At 38.2% G+C, this 23589-nt stretch overlaps 1 pseudogene; it reads right to left on the bottom strand.

Moving 5' to 3' along the window:
- Positions 1 to 3423: 3423 nt before the first annotated feature.
- The window catches only part of LOC137634094 (nucleolar complex protein 1-like), a 33274-nt pseudogene continuing 13108 nt past the window's right edge, over positions 3424 to 23589 (bottom strand).

Below are 23589 nucleotides of genomic sequence, written 5' to 3'. Positions count from 1 at the left end.
AGTACAGGACAAATAATAATTTGTTGTGTTTTGTAATAACGCTTATCTTTGGGACCCTTTCAATGAATATTGTATTTTCTTTTTATTCTTCTCAATGTAGGTAGAGAGAGAGAGAGAGAGAGAGAGAGAGAGAGAGAGAGAGAGAGAGAGAGAGAGAGAGAGAGAGAGACTCTCTCTCTCTCTCTCTCTCCTTTACTTTTTCATTACTAATTTCAATATCTCTGGATATAAATCATAAAGTTTTAAGAATGAAATCCAAAGAGAACTGGAGCAGCTCAGTGATTTGTCTTATTAATCAAATTGTTTTAAAAGTTCTTCACAAAATGTGCTCAGGTTTTTTTATTATATATTTTAGAAAAAAAGACAAACAAACTTCACCATGATGAATTTTGCTAGCCAGTATGGAAGAAAATTGATTGGCAGTTCTCACAAGATATACTCATGTTTTTATTAAATATATTCAAGAAAAAAAATATAGAAAAAGAAATAAACTAACACCACGATGCATTATAACAACTATGAAAGACAATTACTTGACAGTACTTACAAGACATACTCATGTTTTTTTATTGAATATATTTTAGAAAATAAATAAAATAAAATGAAAGACATTTGTTCGATAGTACTCACAATATATACTATGTTTTTTATTAAATATATTTTAGAAAATAAATTAAAAGACAAAAATAAAATTAAAGACAATTGTTTGATAGTATTCACAATATATAATGGTTTTTTTATTAAATATATTATAGAAAATAGATAAAAGACAAAAATAAAATTAAAGACAATTGTTTGATAGTACTCACAATATATACTATGTTTTTTATTAAATATATTTTAGAAAATAAATAAAAGACAAAAATAAAATGAAAGACAATTGTTTGATAGTACTCACAATATATGTTTTTTTTATCAAATATATTATAGAAAATAGATAAAAGACAATAATGAAATTAAAGACAATTGTTTGATAGTACTCACAAGATATATGCTTTTTATTAAATATATTTTAGAAAATAAATAAAAGAAAAAGAAAATTAAAGACAATTGTTTTATAGTACTCACAAGATATATGTTTTTTATTAAATATATTATAGAAAATAAATAAAAGACAAAAATAAAATGAAAGACAATTGTTTGATAGTACTCACAATATATGTTTTTTTTTATCAAATATATTATAGAAAATAGATAAAAGACAATAATGAAATTAAAGACAATTGTTTGATAGTACTCACAAGATATATGTTTTTTATTAAATATATTTTAGAAAATAAATAAAAGACAAAAATAAAATGAAAGACAATTGTTTGATAGTACTCACAATATATGTTTTTTTTTATCAAATATATTATAGAAAATAGATAAAAGACAATAATGAAATTAAAGACAATTTTTTGATAGTACTCACAAGATATATGTTTTTTATTAAATATATTTTAGAAAATAAATAAAAGACAAAAATAAAATGAAAGACAATTGTTTGATAGTACTCACAATATATGTTTTTTTTTATCAAATATTTTATAGAAAATAGATAAAAGACAATAATGAAATTAAAGACAATTGTTTGATAGTACTCACAATATATACTATGTTTTTTATTAAATATATTTTAGAAAATAAATAAAAGACAAAAATAAAATGAAAGACAATTGTTTGATAGTACTCACAATATATGTTTTTTTTTATCAAATATTTTATAGAAAATAGATAAAAGACAATAATGAAATTAAAGACAATTGTTTGATAGTACTCACAATATATACTATGTTTTTTATTAAATATATTTTAGAAAATAAATAAAAGACAAAAATAAAATGAAAGACAATTGTTTGATAGTACTCACAATATATAATGTTTTTTTGTTAAATATATTGTAGAAAATAGATAAAAGACAAAAATAAAATGAAAGAAAATTGTTTGATTGTACTCACAATATATAATGTTTTTTTGTTAAATATATTTTAGAAAATAAATAAAAGACAAAAATAAAATGAAAGACAATTGTTTGATAGTACTCACAAGATATATGTTTTTTTATTAAATATATTTTAGAAAATAAATAAAAGACAAAAATAAAATGAAAGACAATTGTTTGATAGTACTCACAATATATAATGTTTTTTTTGTTAAATATATTGTAGAAAATAGATAAAAGACAAAAATAAAATTAAATACAATTGTTTGATAGTACTCACAAGATATATGTTTTTTATTAGATATATTTTAGAAAATAAATAAAAGACAAAAATAAAATTAAAGACAATTGTTTGATAGTACTCACAATATATACTATGTTTTTTATTAAATATATTTTAGAAAATAAATAAAAGACAAAAATAAAATGAAAGACAATTGTTTGATAGTACTCACAATATATGTTTTTTTTTATCAAATATATTATAGAAAATAGATAAAAGACAATAATGAAATTAAAGACAATTGTTTGATAGTACTCACAAGATATATGTTTTTTATTAAATATATTTTAGAAAATAAATAAAAGACAAAAATAAAATGAAAGACAATTGTTTGATAGTACTCACAATATATGTTTTTTTTTTATCAAATATATTATAGAAAATAGATAAAAGACAATAATGAAATTAAAGACAATTGTTTGATAGTACTCACAATATATACTATGTTTTTTATTAAATATATTTTAGAAAATAAATAAAAGACAAAAATAAAATGAAAGACAATTGTTTGATAGTACTCACAATATATAATGTTTTTTTGTTAAATATATTGTAGAAAATAGATAAAAGACAAAAATAAAATTAAAGACAATTGTTTGATAGTACTCACAATATATACTATGTTTTTTATTAAATATATTTTAGAAAATAAATAAAAGACAAAAATAAAATGAAAGACAATTGTTTGATAGTACTCACAAAATGTTTTTTTTATCAAATATATTATAGAAAATAGATAAAAGACAATAATGAAATTAAAGACAATTGTTTGATAGTACTCACAAGATATATGTTTTTTATTAAATATATATATATTAGAAAATAAATAAAAGACAAAAATAAAATTAAAGACAATTGTTTGATAGTACTCACAATATATACTATGTTTTTTATTAAATATATTTTAGAAAATAAATAAAAGACAAAAATAAAATGAAAGACAATTGTTTGATAGTACTCACAATATATACTGGTGTTTTTCATTAAATACATCCTAGAAAATAAATAAAAGACAAAAATAAAATGAAAGACAATTGTTTGATAGTACTCACAAGATATATGTTTTTTATTAAATATATTTTAGAAAATAAATAAAAGAAAAGTAAAATGAATGACAATTGCTTGACGGTACTCACAAGATATGCTGGTGTTTTTCATTAAATACATTCTAGAAAATAAATAAAAGACAAAAATAAAATTAAATACAATTGTTTGATAGTACTCACAAGATATATGTTTTTTATTAAATATATTTTAGAAAATAAATAAAAGAAAAGTAAAATGAATGACAATTGCTTGACGGTACTCACAAGATATGCTGGTGTTTTTCATTAAATACATTCTAGAAAATAAATAAAAGACAAAATGGCAACAATAAACTACACCATGATAAATTTTCCAGCCAGTATGAAAGACCTGTTGCTTGACACAATATATAATCATTCTTTTGATTAAATACATTCCAAGTTTAAACCCAGTTAATCATTACTCGTTCAGTTTTACATTTATGGTTATGGCCAATAATGAGTTCATATTTTCAAAGTGAGAAGTGCATAGCTAGGTTTCATCTAGTCTGTTTCTTTCATACAGTTTGAAATGAGCATTTGCTCGGAAGGTATTCATTTAAAGCAAGGGTTTCAAAAGAGGTTTTTTAAACAGTCACAAGACCTTCCCATAAAAAAACATTTTAACTTTCATTACAGTAATTCAAAATAACAGTAAATGTTAAGACTAAACGGGATAAAATATATTATAGCGATTTTTGGAAAACAAAAAGTGAAATCCAGTAAAAAATTTCACAGCCAAGAAAGTCTCGCACCAAAGGAATTAAACACTTATTTCGGCTTTCAGCCCACGAGTTCTCAAGTTCGCAGCTGTCCATCTAGAGAGCGAAGACTCCAGCTGTCCATCTAGAGAGCGAATACTCCAGCTGTCCATCTAGAGAGCGAAGACTCCAGCTGTCCATCTAGAGAGCGAAGACTCCAGCTGTTCATCTAGAGAGCGAAGACTCCAGCTATCCATCTAGAGAGCGAAGACTCCAGCTGTCCCTCTAGAGAGCGAAGACTCCAGCTGTCCCTCTAGAGAGCGAAGACCCCAGCTGTCCCTCTAGAGAGCGAAGACTTCAGCTGTCCAATCATTAGAGTCATAATATCCATCCACTTCAGTAGAGTTCAAAGGCAGAGTCTTGCGAATTCATGACCTTCTGGTTGTCATTTGCAAGTTTACACATTTCTGCCAATTATTTCCGTCAAGGGTTAAGGGGGTTTCATGGATTGGGTCCCAAGACTGCAATTTGTCGGTTCTTGGGGCAATGAAGACTTCGAATGGGACAAGGTTCAAGCATGTTCGGAGACTCAAACTTCCACCTGGATGAAAAGAAAGTTTATGTTAGGTAGTGTTATTATCAATTGCCAAGCTACAACCCTGGTTGGAAGAGTAGAATGCTAAAAGACCAGGGGCTCCAACAGAGAGAATAGCCCAGTGAGGAAAGGAAACAAGAAAAAAACAAAATATTTCATGATTAGTAACATTAAAATAGATACCTATATAAATTATAAAAACCTTAAAAAGATAGAAATAAGATAGAATATTGTGCCCGCGTGTACCCTCAAGCAAGAGAACTCTAACCCAAGACAGTGGATGACCATGGTACAGAGGCTATGGCACTATCCAAGACTAGAGAACTATGGTTTGATTTTGGAGTATCCCCCTCCTAGCGTATAATGCAGCTGGTGTAATACCAAGTACAAAGGGATTCCAACTTGTAGCGTTTAAGATTCAAAATATCGCAACTGAGTTAAGTATTAAAGTCTAATTGATAATCTCTGTCTTGATGGAAAGGTAATACATAAAAGTGTGAATGTAAAAGGCCCTATAATTTAAGTATGAAGGTAATGTTTTGTACAATGTCATAAAAGCTAATTATTAAGGTTTGGGCATTTAATGGCTCGGCTACCAGTAAGTAGTGAAATTTACGCATTATGCCTATAATAAGTACCAAGTTAGGGTTTTAAATTTACATGACATAAATTAAGCTTTCTAAAGGTCTAGAAGTAATCGACAGTTCATATCCAAGGCTATCAAAAGGAGTTCATCCAAAATGGTTCATAATCTAGAATTTATCAGTTTCCAAAATACAAGTGTTGATTGAAAGTAAATTTAAGGACTAAAAGTTGACAAAATGTCTATAATTAAGAAAAATGTTGAAACACTTCATAGTAACAGTGACTAAAAGCTACGAAAACTCGAAGTATCACGTAAAAAATAAAAATATGAAGATACAAAACATTTTCAGGAGTAAATAAAAGGGAGCACCGAGAATTCAGCGCAAAGACAATTCAGCGCTAGACATTAAGAGTATTCATAACACTTTTTAGGCTCGTATCTTCTTTTCTATGTATACTTACTTTTTTCTTTGTTAAGGTAAAATATTTGGCAAAATCAAATATAGTATATTAGTATCTATTGTTTGAATCTTAATCTTCATAACTATGATATACAATTATAATTAGGTATCAAGATTTTTCTGTCATCATAAGCACAGATGTCATTGGTGCCATTATATCAAATCATTCAAATATTTGCTGAATAATATCAAATTAATTAAATATTAAGTGCAAAATAAAAATCTAAAAAATCACAATTGCTAAAATTAATTTGTACTTTTCCTAATTATTAATATCATTATCATTATTTTTACTAGCTAGGCTACAACCCTACAAACTTGAGTCCTTTATAAGGAGTATGATTTCAGAAAAGCTGGAAACTTGGCTGTCAAAATCATAACGAGGTGTCATAATTACCGGCTAGCGGAAGGGAAGCCCCGCCCTCCTTCCGGCTCACCGTGTGACCCCTCTGACCTTCACCTAGGTTTAGCTGGTTGGATGAGGTGGGAAGTATAACTAAAAGGATTCCAGTTTGCATATTAAGGAAAAGTACAAATCACTTTTAAAATTTGTCTTTTAACCCTTTTACCCCCAGGCTATTTGGAACTTTCCAACCCTTAACCCCAAGGGGTTAGTTTTTTCAAGCACATTTTGCAGTATATATTTTTCAAATTGCTCTAACAGCCTTAATTTTCATCATAGAGGGGTCAGGTTGGTCTCATTCTCTTGGAAAATGCCTTAAGTTTCTCAAAAAATTATCAAAAATATGCAAAAAAAAATGTAAATAGCAGTTTTTTGCAAGGACGTACCGGTACGTCCATGGGGGTAAAGGGATGAGTTTTGTGAAACATACCAGTACGTCCTTTGCGGGTAAAAGGGTTAATAGGAGATTTATCACCAGGGGTGAGGAAGTCCCAATCACCAAACTGGCTGCCTAAAATTCCAGAATGTCTAAGCACTCAGACCTCTTGGGACAGAGTGTTGGCTTTGACTTCAATCGACTTCCTATAACAATATTTTCAAGCTATAGGCTAGGTACTGTCAAATGACAGGCGGTCATGGAAGAACTCTTATCCTAGCAGGATACCATGTCTGTAATGTAAGGACGAAGGTATGAACACTGTTTTACTTACAATAAAAAAGATACTCATTAATGATGCTTATCAGCAACAACATCCGTTCTTGCAACATAATAGTGGGACTGCTACGGGGAAGGAAGAAAGAGAAAGGCCAGACGTTTTCACTCTCATCCTAGACAGAAGACGCAACCATCTTGAAAATGTTGTTTCTTGTCCTGTGAGGTAGCGTTTTAGCACCCTCACAGGGCAGAGAAGCAAGTCATACGGACTGTCAGTCACTTTCCTGGGGGGTCAAATCTTGATTCATGAATAGAAGTGTTCTGAGTTTTTATACAAACTCTGGGAAAAAGGAGAGAAATTTGCCTCTAGTGTTCGTAATGGGTAACCAAATATGACATGCCATATGGTTCCCCTACACATTTAGTCTAAGCCAAAACATGCAAGAACACAATGTTTTAATGGTTCATACGGAGCCCTTTCTAGGGACGAGACCCTTGATTACACTCGTCAATACAGACAGTAACCACTAAGAGGAAAGGTCTACAACCCTTAGTCTAAAGACATGGCAAAAATGCTGAGCAATAGCCTTTTACTGAAGAACTGAAAGTTTTTCACTTGCAGTAAAATGACAAAGTCGGCAATTAAGGTAAAACAGACAGGCGCGAAAATCGAGAATCCACAAATGCTTGCTACCCTAGGGTGAGTCGACTCATAACCTACCAACTCACTGACCATTGCCTACCTGCAGTTGACAAATACTAAGTAACCCTCTACACTGCACTACATTCTTTTCATGTGCTTTCTATCCAGGTATTTTAGTTCAAAATACTTTTCAGAGGTAACTGTACATTTTTAACACAGCTTCAGTACAGGATGACTCATAACACAGGTCACCACATCACGCTATGTATAAATAACAACAAAACACTAGTTCGTATCTAACAACATTCGCTGATACTGTAGTGTATACAAGTCACTAATAGTTCAAGGTTGAAATGCACTTAAAATTGAAAACAAAAGTATAAAATACATTAATGAAGCATAATCATCTTTATAAAAAATCATGATTGTTTTAGAATGTGATAATGTCTGCTTAAACTAGTCGATCTGAGCTGACAAAATCGAATGACGTATTCTAAGGTTTTGTATACAGTAAATACACTAGTATTATTCTCTTCCAATGCATGTAAAAATATTCCTCCTACCACAAGATGAGTGTGTGCTTGAACAGATGAATGAGTGCCAACAGGTGAGAGTGCACTTAAATATGTAAAACCTCAGGATCCAATGAAAGTGCACAATCAGGGGTGCACACACGAGGTAAGCCTCAAGATCAGATGAATTAGAGCGCTTTAGCAGGAGAGCACATGTGAACTGTTAAGACCTCAGGATTAGGCACAACTGCTCTAAAAAAAGAGCGAGCGAGCATTAGCAAGCACCTGATGTCTCTCATAGATATCAGAAAATTTCTCTCGTCCTTTGAGGTGAGAAATCTGAGATGGTTCGTCTTCAAACGACGCAAAAATGCACCTTCTAGCTGTAGGAGAGAGAGAGAGTCCCTAGGAGAACTGAGGGCATCCTTGTCATGCATCCAAGAAGGAGGTTGAAAGTGTTCCCTCCATTTTGCCTTATGAAAACGAGCAGAACCAGGCAACCACACAGCAGAAGAGAAGGATGAAGGAACCAGACCAGCGAAGGAGGTCGTGGGCAATTCTTTCCTTTACTATGAGATAAACTCAAAGGTGACAGCGCTGCTTAAGGTGAGAATTGTAACCAATTGCAACTTCAGGAGTCCTGGGCTGGACAGAGAGGGTCAAGACTATTACAGTACTTTCTCTGCAAGGGCAGCAGGGGAAGACAGGACAGCAGAAGACTTAGTCCTAGATGTTAGAGGGCCTTGGAAAAATCTTTATGTCAACAGAAAGCCCTTAATGCTTAAAGGCATCATCATCAGTAAAAAGATTAAGGTCTCCCTCGTGATGACACAATACCTCTGCTTCTCTAAGGAAAGCAGATAATATCACTTATCCTAAGGTTATAACAATGTTGTCATCATTCTTTGACTGGCACTCCACTGAGGAAGGAGAGTTAGAACTCAAAAGCCAGAGCACTAGAGGAAGAAAGGAGAGGTCCAGTGGATTTCTAAGACTTCAAATAAAACACCAAAGGAGAAGAATCTTGTTTGGACTTCTTCTTCCTCTTATAGTACTCCAATCACAGGGAGGACAATCACTCCCTATTGTCCTCAAAGGGTGATGACTGCTAGCAGTCAAGACCTCTGCAAAGGCTCAGAGAATAGGGCTCCACGAAGTACTGCTCAAAAAGATTCCACACCTATGGCCGGGAAAACCTGGGAAGTTCCAAATGCATACATGTGGTTTCTCCATTTGCCAAACACACAAAAATCTTTAAGTAAAAATAAAAAGTATAAAAATGCCAAGTTTATTTGCACCATGACTATGTATGTGCCATTCGTCTGCTGATGTCAAAGTGGTTACTCGGTAAGCTGGCAGGGAGCAGAGGTTCACAGCTACCCATCAGTAATTACCTACACCTTGTTATAAATTTCATCACCCAAGTCTCCAACTTCACTAATATCATACTTCTACAAAAGGATGAAGGTTTGCATTTGTGTAGAAACAACAAAAATTCAGTACTGTAACCAACAATTTTCAAGCACACTTACCAATTAAAGCCAACTTAGCACTTACCGTATTTGGCATAGAAATTTGTTTCAATTCTGATCTCACCACAGCAGCAGATTTGTTGGAGTCTTTCTTATTTGTATAATCATAAACAGTAACATCTACTGGTGATTTTTGTTTGGCTGCTAAAGTAATGGTGTTTTGCAATCCATTATACTTTTTTCTTTCTCTTCCTCTTTTTTGAATTTCTGACACTCGACACCATTTTCTGCACATCTTTCTTCAACTTCTTATTTACAGGCTCTTTCTTATTGATAATGTTTTCTCCTATACCTGATAAAATAAATCATACCAAAATGTTACTTGCAAATAAATCACGATCATCTCAAAACAAATTTCAGTAACACTATTCAACGCTATAAAATGACAAATTTGGAAGTTATTTGTATTTTTCCTAACTATACAAACCTTAGTTCTTTACATAGGAGTATGATATTCATGGAAGCTGAACTACATCTGTTAAAACTTTTAATGAGGTGTCAACAACCGATAACTGCACTCAAGCATGATAAAATGAGAAGAGTGGGAATCCTTACACCTTATTAACCAGTGGCTTAACAATACGAGCAGGTTAACGACCTATATACTTGAGGAGCATGAACGTAAGAACACTATCGTGAATATTATCTCAGGCAATGATAAGCACCAGGTTTTCAATACAATACAGTATACACGATAAAATGGGTTACCCATAGATGCCCCACTCCCCCTCATAATTAGTGTTGGGACGGCCCCTCTACAGTATAAAATTATAGAACAGCTATGAGCTACATGGGGCTTACCTGCATATAGATAAAATCCAGCTGACAGGGTGTCGGATGTTGTGCCCCAAAAGACGGGAAGGTGATGAAAAGAAAAGGCCAGTCATTCTAACATTAACCCCAGACTGACCTCTGTCTTCAATCAACTGCTGATGGTCTTGTGAGAGGATCTAAGGTAGCTAAACCACTAGCTGAGTAGCTACAACAGATCCTAGAGAGAATGTGTCTAGAAAACTATGGGTCAAGACCTGGTAGTGGGCTGTGAAGGTGCAGTGATACCTCTCGATGCTAAAGTTTCTGTATACAAAAATGTTTGTAAGCTGAGGATCTTCTGTACTGTCCAGTACTGTACGTATTGTATTCTCCATTCATTATTGCGTATGTTCTAATATCTACTTCATTTACAGGTATTAACAGTTAGCTTAGGCATATTGAATAATTCAAATCTATTTGGCTGTATCCCACTGTGGTTGTAGCTTTATTATAAAATTCAATGTGGTATTTTCGTAGGGCTTGGAATGAATTAGGCGATTAATATGTATAATGTGACTCATCATACGTAAAAATCATGATATGAAAGCCACTCCAAAACGAAATAATTTCGTTTCCAGAGGTATTACTGTAATCTGGCGTATCCAGACGCCCGCTTGTAAAATCTGCGTCACTGGAAAGTTCTTTGTAAATGCCTTGGACATGCTTGCGCCCGACATCGTGAGCTCTGGGTCGTGTTCCTCTATAAGACAAAGGAGAAGGATGGATGCTCGGTCAATGAATTTACTGATCCAAGCAGAGATGGTATTCTTAGTTACTTTCTTTTTATTCCTACCAGTACTAACAAATAGATGTTTTAACTGGGGACGAGCTCTACTTGTGCGCTTGAGATAGCGTCTTGACACCCTCACAGAACACAACAGTAGCAAATGAGAATCATCGCTTGATTCCCTAAAGAATCGAAATATGAAAAGACATGAACCTAGAATTACGTAATGACGGATTTTGTGTCTTAGGAATAAACTCATGGACGAAGGATAGCGAGACCTGCCACCATATCCTTGAATAAGTGACGCTGCAGGAAAGACCATGGAGCTCACTAACTTTCTTGCAAAGGTTAAAGCAAGCAGAAAGATCAGTGAGGTTATGGTCGGGAGCCAACCTCAGTGGGTGGTTCAGTGGTTCATTCAGGGAACAAAGAGCAGGTAGCCTCTCTTCCGACTGGGGGAAGACCTAAAAAAAAACTTTGTATGAGCATATTCAGCTCTAACGATGAGGATATGTCAACTCCTTTTTGCCCAAGACCTGACTCAAGGCCAAGCGATAGCCTTACACCACAAACTTGTTCAAGGGTGAGAGGTCTATGACAGGTCTCCAGCCTCCAGATGCCTTCTTAACAAGAAAGAGTTGACTGTAGAAGCCTAGAGACTTGTTGCAAACGGACCTTTCCCAGGGTCTTGAGTCAGAGAGAGAGAGAGAGAGAGAGAGAGAGAGAGAGAGAGAGAGAGAGAGATAATATAGATTTAGTTCATTAGACATAAGGTTTTTTCGTTCGTTTGTGATTCCACCTTGCGCGTGACTGTGACTATGAACTGGATCATTCCTGTTTTGGGTATTTCACAAGCTTAGAAATACTGTAAACTGCGCATGTAAGAGCATGACAAATACTGCGTAGAAATGGTAGAATGGCAATAAATGGAAGTACTGTAATCACAATAGGCTAACTTTTACTCGTGAAAACAATGAACAATACTAATATGAAATATATAAAACATGAGGATGATATCATTATTATTATTATTACTAGCCAAGCTACAACCATAGTTGGAAAAGCAAGATGCTATAAGCCCAAGGGCTTCAACTGGGAAAAATAGCCCAGTGAGGAAAGGAAATAGGGATATAAATAAATGATGAGAACAAATTAACAATAGCTCATTCTAAAAACAGTAACGCCAAAACAGATATGTCATACATAAACTATTAACAACGTCAAAACAGATAAGTCATATATTAACTATAAAAAGACTCATGTCAGCCTGGTCAAAATAAAAACATTTGCTCCAACTTTGAACTTTTGAAGTTCTACTAATTCAGCTACCTGATTAGGAAGATCATTCCACAACTTGGTCACAGCTGGAATAAAACTTCTAGAATACTGTGTAGTATTGAGCCTCATGATGGAGAAGGCCTGGCTATTAGAATTAACTGCCTGCCTAGTATTACGAACAGGATAGAATTGTAGAAATGAGAGTTGAAAAATGTTATTTTTATTAATAAAATAAATTTTTGAATATACTTACCCGGTGATCATATAAGCTGTCAGCTCTGCTGCCCGACAGAAAAACCTAAGGACAAAATACGCCAGCGATCGCTATACAGGTGGGGGTGTACATCAACAGCGCCATCTGTCGAGCAGGTACTCAAGTACTCCATGTAAACACAGAACCAATTTTCTCCTCGGTCCACTGGGTCTCTATTGGGGAGGAAGGGAGGGTCCTTTAATATATGATCACCGGGTAAGTATATTCAAAAATTTATTTTATTAATAAAAATAACATTTTTCAATATTAAACTTAGCCGGTGATCATATAAGCTGATTCACACCCAGGAGGGTGGGTAGAGACCAGCATTACATGTTTACATTATTAAGAGCTAAGTATTTTGTATTTCATTTTAGCAGTTATTCAAAATAACAAACATAAAATAAATAAGTACCTGGTAAGGAAGTCGACTTGAACAATTACTCTGCCTTTTTAAGTACGTCTTCCTTACTGAGCCTCGCGATCCTCATAGGATGCTGTGCGACTCCTAGGAGCTGAAGTATCAAGGGTTGCAACCCATACTAAAGGACCTCATCAAAACCTCTAATCTAGGCGCTTCTCAAGAAAAGAATTTGACCACCCGCCAAATCAACCAGGATGCGAAAGGCTTCTTGGCCTTCCGGACAACCCAAAAACAACAATTAAAAACATTTCAAGAGAAAGATTAAAAAGGTTATGGAATTAGGGGAATGTAATGGTTGAGCCCTCACCCACTACTGCACTCGCTGCTACGAATGGTCCCAGGGTGTAGCAGTTCTCGTAAAGAGACTGGACATCTTTAAGATAAAAAGACGCGAACACTGACTTGCTTCTCCAATAGGTTGCGTCCATTATACTCTGCAGAGATCTGTTTTGTTTGAAGGCCACTGAAGTTGCGACAGCTCTAACTTCATGTGTCCTTACCTTCAGCAAAGCATGGTCTTCCTCATTCAGATGGGAATGAGCTTCTCGTATCAACAGTCTAATATAATAGGAAACTGCATTCTTCGACATAGGTAAAGAAGGTTTCTTAATAGCACACCATAAAGCTTCTGACTGTCCTCGTAAAGGTTTAGTTCGTTTTAAATAGAACTTAAGAGCTCTAACAGGGCACAAGACTCTTTCTAGTTCATTTCCAACCAAATTAGAAAGGCTTGGAATATCGAACGATTTCGGCCAAGGATGAGAAGGTAGTTCGTTTTTGGCTAGAAAACCAAGCTGCAAAGAACATGTAGCCGTTTCAGATGAAAATCCGATGTTCCTGCTGAAGGCGTGTATCTCACTGACTCTTTTAGCTGTAGCTAAGCAGACGAGGAAAAGAGTCTTTAAAGTGAGATCTTTAAAGGAGGCTGATTGTAGCGGCTCGAACCTTTCTGACATAAGGAATCTTAGTACCACGTCTAAATTCCAGCCTGGTGTGGCCAAACGACGCTCCTTCGAGGTCTCAAAAGACTTAAGGAGGTCCTGTAGATCTTTGTTGTTGGAAAGATCTAAGCCTCTGTGACGGAAGACTGCTGCCAACATGCTTCTGTAACCCTTGATCGTGGGAGCTGAAAGAGATCTTTCCTTCCTCAGATATAAAAGGAAGTCAGCTATTTGGGTTACAGAGGTACTGGTTGAGGATACTGATACCGACTTGCACCAGCTTCGGAAGACTTCCCACTTCGACTGGTAGACTCTAAGAGTGGATGTCCTCCTTGCTCTAGCAATCGCCCTGGCTGCCTCCTTCGAAAAGCCTCTAGCTCTTGAGAGTCTTTCGATAGTCTGAAGGCAGTCAGACGAAGAGCGTGGAGGCTTGGGTGTACCTTCTTTACGTGTGGCTGACGTAGAAGGTCCACTCTTAGCTGAAGTGTTCTGGGAACGTCCACTAGCCATTGCAGTACCTCGGTGAACCATTCTCTCGCGGGCCAGAGGGGAGCAACCAACGTCAACCTTGTCCCTTCGTGAGAGGCGAACTTCTGCAGTACCTTGTTGACAATCTTGAACGGGGGGAATGCATAAAGGTCTAGATGGGACCAATCCAGTAGAAAGGCATCTATATGAACTGCTGCTGGGTCCGGGATTGGCGAGCAATAATTTGGGAGCCTCTTGGTCATTGAGGTTGCAAAGAGATCTATGGTAGGTTGGCCCCATGTGGCCCAAAGTCTCTTGCATACATTCTTGTGAAGGGTCCATTCTGTTGGGATGATTTGACCCTTCCGACTGAGGCGGTCCGCCATGACATTCATGTTGCCTTGAATGAACCTCGTTACTAGAGACAGGTTTAGATCTCTTGACCAGGTGAGGAGGTCCCTTGCGATCTCGTACAACTTCAGAGAATGGGTCCCTCCTTGCTTGGAGATGTACGCCAAGGCCGTGGTGTTGTCGGAGTTCACCTCCAACACCTTGCCTAGAAGGAGGGACTTGAAGCTTTTCAAGGCCAGATGAACTGCCAGTAGCTCCTTGCAGTTGATATGTAACGCTCTTTGCTCCGCGTTCCAGGTGCCCGAGCATTCCCGACCGTCTAATGTCGCACCCCAGCCCGTGTCCGATGCGTCCGAGAAGAGAACGTGGTTGGGGGTCTGAACAGTCAGTGGCAGACCCTCTCTGAGGTTGATGTTGTCCTTCCACCAGGTCAGTGATGACTTCATCTTCTCGGAAATAGGGATCGAGACCGCTTCTAGCGTCTTGTCCTTTCTCCAGTGAACAGCCAGGTGAAATTGAAGGGGACGGAGGTGCAGTCTCCCTAACGCAATGAACTGGTCCAGTGATGAAAGCGTCCCTATCAGACTCATCCACTGTCTGACTGAACATCGGTCCTTCATTAGCATGTTCTGGATGCATCCTTGGGCTTAACTTATTCTGGGGGCCGACGGAAAAGCCCGAAAAGCTTGACTGTGAATCTCCATCCCTAGGTACACTATAGTTTGGGATGGGACCAGTTGGGACTTTTCCATATTGACCAGGAGACCCAATTCCTTGGTCAGATCTAGAGTCCACTTTAGATTCTCCAGACAGCGACGACTGGACGAAGCTCTTAAAAGCCAGTCGTCCAAATAGAGGGAGGCTCTGATGTCTGCTAAATGCAGGAATTTGGCAATATTCCTCATCAGTTTCGTAAAGACAAGAGGCGCCGTGCTTAGGCCAAAGCACAGGGCTTGAAATTGGTAGACAACCTTCCCGTAAACGAACCTTAGAAAAGGTTGGGAATCTGGGTGGATGGGGACGTGAAAGTAAGCGTCCTTGAGGTCTAAAGAGACCATCCAGTCTTCCTTCCTGACCGCTGCTAGAACAGACTTTGCCGTCTCCATGGCGAATGTCTGCTTGGTGACAAAGACATTCAGAGCACTGACATCTAGCACCGGTCTCCACCCTCCTGTCTTCTTTACCACTAAGAAGAGACGGTTGTAGAAGCCCGGGGATTGATGGTCCCGGACTTTGACTACCGCTCCCTTTTCTAGTAAGAGAGACACCTCTTGCTTCAAAGCTAGTCGCTTGTCCTCCTCTCTGTACCTGGGAGAGAGGTCGATGGGAGTCATTGCTAGAGGGGGCTTGCGCAAGAATGGGATCTTGTACCCCTCTCTGAGCAACTTCACAGATTGTGCATCTGCGCCCCTGTTCTCCCAGGACTGCCAGTAGTTCTTGAGTCTGGCTCCCACTGCTGTCTGAAGAATGTGGCAGTCAGACTCTGCCTCTAAAGGACTTGGTACCTTTCTTCTTGCTCCCACGTTTCCCTTCGGCACGAGCACCTCCTCTGCTGGAGGCTCTGCCACGAAAGGGCGGAATGAATCTTGACGCTGGAGTATCCATCCTGGGTCTAGACACGGAAGGCAAAGGGGTGGCTTTGCGTGCAGATGACGCAACCAGGTCATGCGTGTCTTTTTGAATCAAGGAGGCAGCAATCTCCTTGATCAACTCCTCTGGGAAAAGGCACTTCGAGAGAGGGGCAAACATAAGCTCCGACCTCTGACATTGAGTTACTCCAGCTGACAAGAAGGAGCAAAGGTTTTCTCGTTTCTTGAGGACCCCGGAAACGAACGAAGCCGCAAGCTCACTGGAACCGTCCTGTATGGCCTTGTCCATGCAGGACATAATGAGCATGGAAGTTTCCTTGTCAGAAGGGGAGGTCTTCCTGCTCAACGCTCCCAAACACCAGTCCAAAAAGTTAAACACTTTGAACGCTCTGAACACTCCTTTCATCAGATGATCTAAATCTGAAGGAGTCCAACAAATCTTGGAGCGTCTCATGGCCAGCCTGCGGGGAGAGTCTACTAGACTTGAGAAGTCGCCCTGGGCAGAGGCAGGAACTCCCAAGCCGAGAACTTCTCCCGTGGCATACCAGACGCTCGATCTGGAAGCGAGTTTCGCAGGGGGAAACAAGAATGCTGTCTTCCCCAGGTGCTTTTTGGACTGCATCCAATCTCCCAACACCCTTAAAGCTCTCTTGGACGAGCGGGCGAGGACGAGCTTCGTAAAGGCAGGCGCGGATGACTGCGTGCCTAAAGCGAACTCAGATGGAGGTGAGCGTGGGGCCGCAGAAACAAACTGATCTGGATACATTTCCTTGAACAGTGCAAGTACTTTTCTAAAGTCCAGGGAGGGAGGCGTGGTCTTGGGTTCGTCGATGTCCGTGTGCGGGTCGTCAAGGTGTGCAGCGTCGTCATCATCAGAGAGTCCATCGTCTGAATGCTGAAGAGGAAGCGGCAAAGGAGTAGGCATTGGCTGGTCAGCTGAGTCCGGCAGCACGGGTGCATGCGTGACTGCACTGGACGCAACGTCATGGAACTGTTGGTCAGTCTGAGAGCAGGCAACAACCATAGTTGCGCGGGGGCGCAAAGCGTCTACTCCCGACTGTATAGTCTGCTGTGGGCGAGTAGGGGTAACCACAGTGGGTTGCGGAGGTTGACGCACCGCGTCAAAACAAAACAACTTAGGTTGTTGTTGTTGTAACTCGCGAACGTCAACGGAGGGTTCCGTGCGTCGGCGAACGTCAACATGCGGCTGGCAGGGTACAGTGCGCATGGGTGGCGGGACTCTCACAGCTGGAGTGCGGGAGAAGGTAGCCTCAGCGTCAACTGGACGCACAACCGTGGTTGGTTGTAGGCTAACGGGTGCAGCGTCAACCTTCTCCGCACGAAAGTCCTGCATTAACGATGACAACTGTGTCTGCATGGTCTGCAGCAAAGCCCACTTAGGGTCTACAGTAGCAGGTGCGGCAACAGACGGTGTTACTGCCTGTTGCGGTACCACTTTGCCTCTCTTAGGAGGTGTGCAGTCATCTGAAGACTGCAGCGAGTCCGAACTGACCCAGTGGCTACAACTGGGCCGTTGGACTTGCGCGGAAGGGACCTTGCGTTTGAGAGGTCGTGAGACCTTGGTCCATTGTTTCTGCCGAGAAACATCTTCCGCAGACGAGGAATAAATGGGCTCTCTCGTCTTCTTGTGGGTGGGGCGATCTTGGCAAGATACGTCCGAAACCACGGAGGGAACGTCTGTCCGCTGATTAAAGCCTGTCGAACCCTTTGGTCGTACGACATTGCTTCTCCCCTGGGCTTGGGAGCTTGCAAGAGGTCCCGGACTGGGAGGACGACAGGCACGAACAGACGCACCCTCAAGCGCAACACTAACACTTTTCACAACACTTCCACTCACTAGGTCACTACCCACTGCACTCTTACCCTTCAACTCCCTGACGTCTGCCATGAGTTGGTTACGGTCACTCGCCAATGACTCGACTCTCTCACCCAGAGCCTGGATGGCACGCATCATATCTGCCATCGAAGGTTGTTGAGTGCTAGAAGGGGGATCAGGAGCAACCACTACAGGGGAAGGAATAGGTTGTGGGGCATGGGGAGAGGAAAAATCAACTGAGCGAGATGAACTCCTCCTGACTCTATCTCTCTCTAGCCTACGTGAATATTTAAGGAATTCGAGAAAATCGAATTCCGAAAGCCCAACGCATACCTCACACCGATCTTCCCATTGACAGGATTTACCCCGACAATTGGAACAAATGGTGTGCGGATCGATAGAGGCCTTCGGAAGACGCCTTGAACAGTCCCTAGCACTACACTTCCTGTATTTAGGGACTTGAGAAGGGTCAGCCATCTTGAATTAGTCAAAGGGGAAATTCAAAATCTATCCAAGTCGTCAACAAATAATCCAAAATTCAATCAAAGAATGCAAGGAAGTATTGAAGATAACCTCTGCAAAGCGAAAGCTAATAACTAGAAAAGAGTACTTCACCAAAATCTGTGAAAATCAATCCAGTAAGCAACAGCGTATTTAGTAGGTCTTGCCGGTGGCACGACAGAGAGAAAATTGGTTCTGTGTTTACATGGAGTACTTGAGTACCTGCTCGACAGATGGCGCTGTTGATGTACACCCCCACCTGTATAGCGATCGCTGGCGTATTTTGTCCTTAGGTTTTTCTGTCGGGCAGCAGAGCTGACAGCTTATATGATCACCGGCTAAGTTTAATATTGAAAAAAAAGGCATAAATTAAGAGAAGAAAAGGTAAATCTTGTCTTCTGTTAACTATTTCCTTTACTGGTAATGGTAAGTTTTCGTCTTGTGGGTGGGACTTATAGTCGAGAGCAGGGATACTTTCTCTGTAATAATGAACACTGTGGCAACATAGAAAAACAATAAAATAGACCTTACATTATCATGAATAAGGACTGGAATTGCAAGTATTTTTGGATTATTGATGAGGTTGGATGTACATACACTAAAATACACCTTGTATAATCATGCATAAAGATGAGAAATGCAAGTATTGTGATTGACGGTAGGACAAGAGTCTCCAAATTGGGGGTGTCAAGGGAGGGTTGAGTAATACCTAAGATAGGGAATGTCGCTATTGGCTAAAGAGAGTGGTGTGATTATTTCCCGGTAACATACATACATATCATACATATACCAAAGCACTTCCCCCAATTTTTATTATCATTAGTATTATTATTATTATTATTATTATTATTATTATTATTATTACTACTACTAGCTAAGCTACAACCCTAGGCTAGTTGGAAAAGCAAGATGCTATGAGCTCAAGGGCTCCAACAGGAAAAAAAAGCCAAATGAGGAAAGGAAACAAGGAAATAAATAAACTACAAGAGAAGTAATCAACAATTAAAATAAATTATATTAAGAACAGTAAAAACATTAAGATAAATCTTTATAATAGAGAAGAATGGTTTGATTTTGGAGTGTTTTTCTTCTAGAAGAGCTGCTTATCATAGCTAGTCTCTTCTACCCTTACCAAGAGTGAAGTAGAAACTGAACAAATACAGTGCAGGAGTTAACCCCCTGAACAAAGAAGAATGGTTTGGTAATCTCAGTGTTGTCAAGTGTAAGAGGACAGAGGAGAATGTGGAAAAAATAGGCCCGATTATTTGGTGTATGCGTAGCCAAAGGAAAAATTAGCCGTAACCTGAGAGAGGGATCCAATGTAGTATTGTCTGGCCAATCAAAGTATCCAATAACTCTAGTGGTAGTATCTCAATGGGTGGCTGGTACCCTGACAAACTTACAGCCGTGTCCCAGCTTCGCTAAATATCATATTCCTATGTAAAGAATGAGGGTCCGCAATTATGTAGGAATGAACCAAAGTCAAAATGTTTATATCATGTTTGCACTATTACTGAAATCAGTTACTACCGTAACTAGATCATTGTAGATCAAACTCAATATATAAAATGGCTATGAGCTTCCATTTTCCCAAAGTAATTTGATTAATTTTTGGCCATGTCATTAACTTCATCATAAAGCTACCTTTTTTACATTGAATGGAAATCCATATTCTGTTTAGGTGACAAAAGTCAGAGCTTAAGGACAAAAGGCTTTCATTCCCTTTACTATATAGCAAAACTGTGAAAAAGACTTCCTAAATGTATTATCAATATAAAGTTTAAGAAGTTGGACTGCTAAGCTAGAATAAACCCCAAAGGAATAGCATAAAGAAAATGGTAGAAAGCAATGCAACTGATGACGAAAGGATACAGCAAAGAACCTATATTACTATCTACAGTGTGCCAAAAAATGTTCAATGTGATATACTGCCAGTTATGGTTGTCAAGGATTTTTTTACATCAATATCTCATTGGTATTTTACTATACTAGCCTCTTTATATTCGTATACTATACTTTACTATAGTGTAAGCATTAATAACATCATCTTACTTGATATACAAGGTCTCACAAATAATAGCCTAATTTTTTGTTTTCCCTGGCACTAGTAAATCAAAGGCTTCAGCCTGCTAGATTATTAGCTTGTAAAATAAAATTCATTAATCCATAAATTCCCTTTTTTTTTCTTTTTTAATTTTAATCATAAGGGATAGTACAGTACTGTATGTAGTTACCTCTCCAATCTTGCTACAATTATGTAATATTTCAAGCTAATCTTTTCAAAACTAAATGGTGTATTCCTATTTACTATACAAAAATTACAGTAAATTAAAAATTATGATGTAAAATAAAAAAAATTCTTACCAAATTCATCAATCATTTCCAGCATATGTTTGTTAAGGGACTTAGTTTCTCCAAATTCCTTTCTACGCATTATCAAGTCTTCTCCCATATCATTGCAATCTCCGTCGTCCGTGAAGGCATCACTAACATCACTGTCATCTGGTACGATCTCGGACACTATTCTGAAACCATCATCAGTAGTTTTCTCGGAACCTTTTGAAGAATTCCTCCGAAGTAAAATATCTTCATCTTCTTCAAGATCAGATTCAAATGCATCAGACACATCAGAGTCATCTTCAGGTATCGAAGAAACAATTTTGAAACCATCTTCAGTTACCAAGGCAGGAATTTTGTCCTGTTCTTCATCAGCAGATATGACAGATGGCTCTGTATCATCACAAATGTCTTGCCCATTTTCATTCAACTGAAATGAAGCATGATTTTCATCCACTCCACTATCATGATCATTAAAATCACTGTTTTCAAGTGATGTTTTTTTCTTTGATTTCTTTTTTTTTCTAAAATTTCTGTCAGGCATATCGTCTGTATCAAAGGCTTTTAGTACCGCTGTTTCTTCTAACGTTGATTTACTCTTCTTAGTCGTCTTTACCTTATTTGGTTTTGGATCGTTTTTTTCGCCAAGAAGGTTGTCACCTGAAAGAGAACATTCATTATTGGGTAACTGGCAAGATGAAACTCATTCTATGTGAGAATGACCCTATTTGTCACCAAATCCATGAAATTTGATTTGAACAATTAGCAAAAACCTAACTGAAGGGCCTCCTATAGAAAACTTGTGCAATGTTGAACATAAATATTAACAGAGACCAAACCGTCTTTCAGCAAACTACAATACAAAATGTTTTTACCTAATGCTGAAACACTAAATCAAATTTGAAAAAGACATACTGAATACAAACAAACTTATCAGGAAGAATCACAAATTTTATAAGTAATTTGTATTTTTACTAACTATACAAACCTAAGTCCTTTATTAGGTCTCATCCTTGCTAAGGAGGGCAAAAGACTCTACATCAATTAACTATTGAACAAAAGATTAGTCATCATCCTTTGTTATAAGTATCTCAGGAAACTCATATAACAAAGGATCAACCAGGTGAAGACCAGGGCTGGATAAAGAATGCTTCAGCTTCTTTCCTCCTTTTGATGAGGAAGCCTGTCGAAAGGGGACAATCCCGTTTAGGCCTCTTTTTTTTTTTCCATTGGGAGGATAACCACTCTCGGCAAACGTCACAAGGGGAGTTTATTTCACATCTCGACTCTACACACAGCACATAAGGGATGGATATCAATTTCCACTTGGCTCATGGAGGTGCCACAAGAGCGACCTTCAAGACTGTTGCAGGTTTGTTTATTGAGCTTTAACACTCACTCTCAGAGTAAGGTAGGTAGGTTAGTAACAGTTGACTGTTAGTCATCGGGACCAAGAGCAGACTTATACAGTATGTACGTTAAATTTATATATATTGTATTACTAAACTTATGATAAGGTCTTACTTTTTCATGAGTTAATATAAAAAAAAAAAAAAAACTTTTCTAGATACCAATGTGGCGCCGGAAGACATGCGTAAATCCGGTACAAAAGCCCAATGCTATGTAATTAAAGTAGAACCGGAAGACATGCGTCGCAAAAAACAAATGCTATGTATTAACTCTTAACATACACTATCAGCTCCGTCGCAGCCCCTCTATCTCTTGAACCAACCATCCATAAAACTACATAAACAATTATAGGATAAAGTAAGGTATCAGAACAGAGTAGGATGTCTGAATCCGATCAAAGAAACATAACTACCATTAGTAGATACGATTCACAAATTATCCCGGCCCTCCGGAACGGGAGGATTAAAACAAGGATGGATAACCAGAGAGAGGGGTAGGGGGGCACGAGGCGAGGCGCATACTCAGTCCTGCGCGCCTGGTGGCCAAGTTAAGACAATACAAGGAGAGAGCGCTACCTGCGACGATGCACGGAGCGAAAGAGCCAGCCCACACCTCGGGTGACTTCCCGTTTTCTAAAAGCACGTGACCCAAGCCTACCCCCCTATGTAGGGAGTGGCGAAAGGGGGAGAGAACACCAAGGGGGGGGGGAGACTGGCTCAAAATCAGGTGACCACTGTGATCGGAGGGGGTGGTACTACCCTCCGAAACACAAAGGAAGACCTCAAGCGAAGCACCCAAACAAAAACAAAATATAATGGCAGACGTGAAAAACAAATAAAAACAATAAAATACAATAAAATTCAATTAAATAGGCTAAATCGACACACTGAGTAAAAAGGAATGAAGGGAGAAGGATGGGTAGTGGTAGTGGGGGGGGGGGGCAGTAGCTTTAGAAAACGACACCTTGTAGTAACGGGGGATGTTGAGGAAGGAGAAGACTAATTGGTAAGGGACCTCTGGTAGTGGTTTCACACACCCCAGTTATTATACCGACACCCTATAAAGGTGAGCAAGCTGGGTATATTCCTGGCATTCCATGCAAATTTTTTCTCTGGTATATTTAGCAGTATTTATACCTTGAAATGGTGCTTTAAGGAGCATTTCACGGAGCGACACAGGTTGAGCCCGGAAATAGATTTTTCCTTCGTCAAAATCCCTTTTATGTAATTGTAACGCAAAAATATTGCTGTTCTAAAGAGCTCTAGATTCTACTTCGGTGCCAGCTGTCTGACGGGGCAAGAG

The sequence above is a fragment of the Palaemon carinicauda genome, chromosome 44 (assembly GCF_036898095.1).
Source record: "Palaemon carinicauda isolate YSFRI2023 chromosome 44, ASM3689809v2, whole genome shotgun sequence".
Lineage (NCBI taxonomy): Eukaryota > Metazoa > Arthropoda > Malacostraca > Decapoda > Palaemonidae > Palaemon > Palaemon carinicauda.
This window is presented reverse-complemented; position numbering and strand designations above follow the sequence as displayed.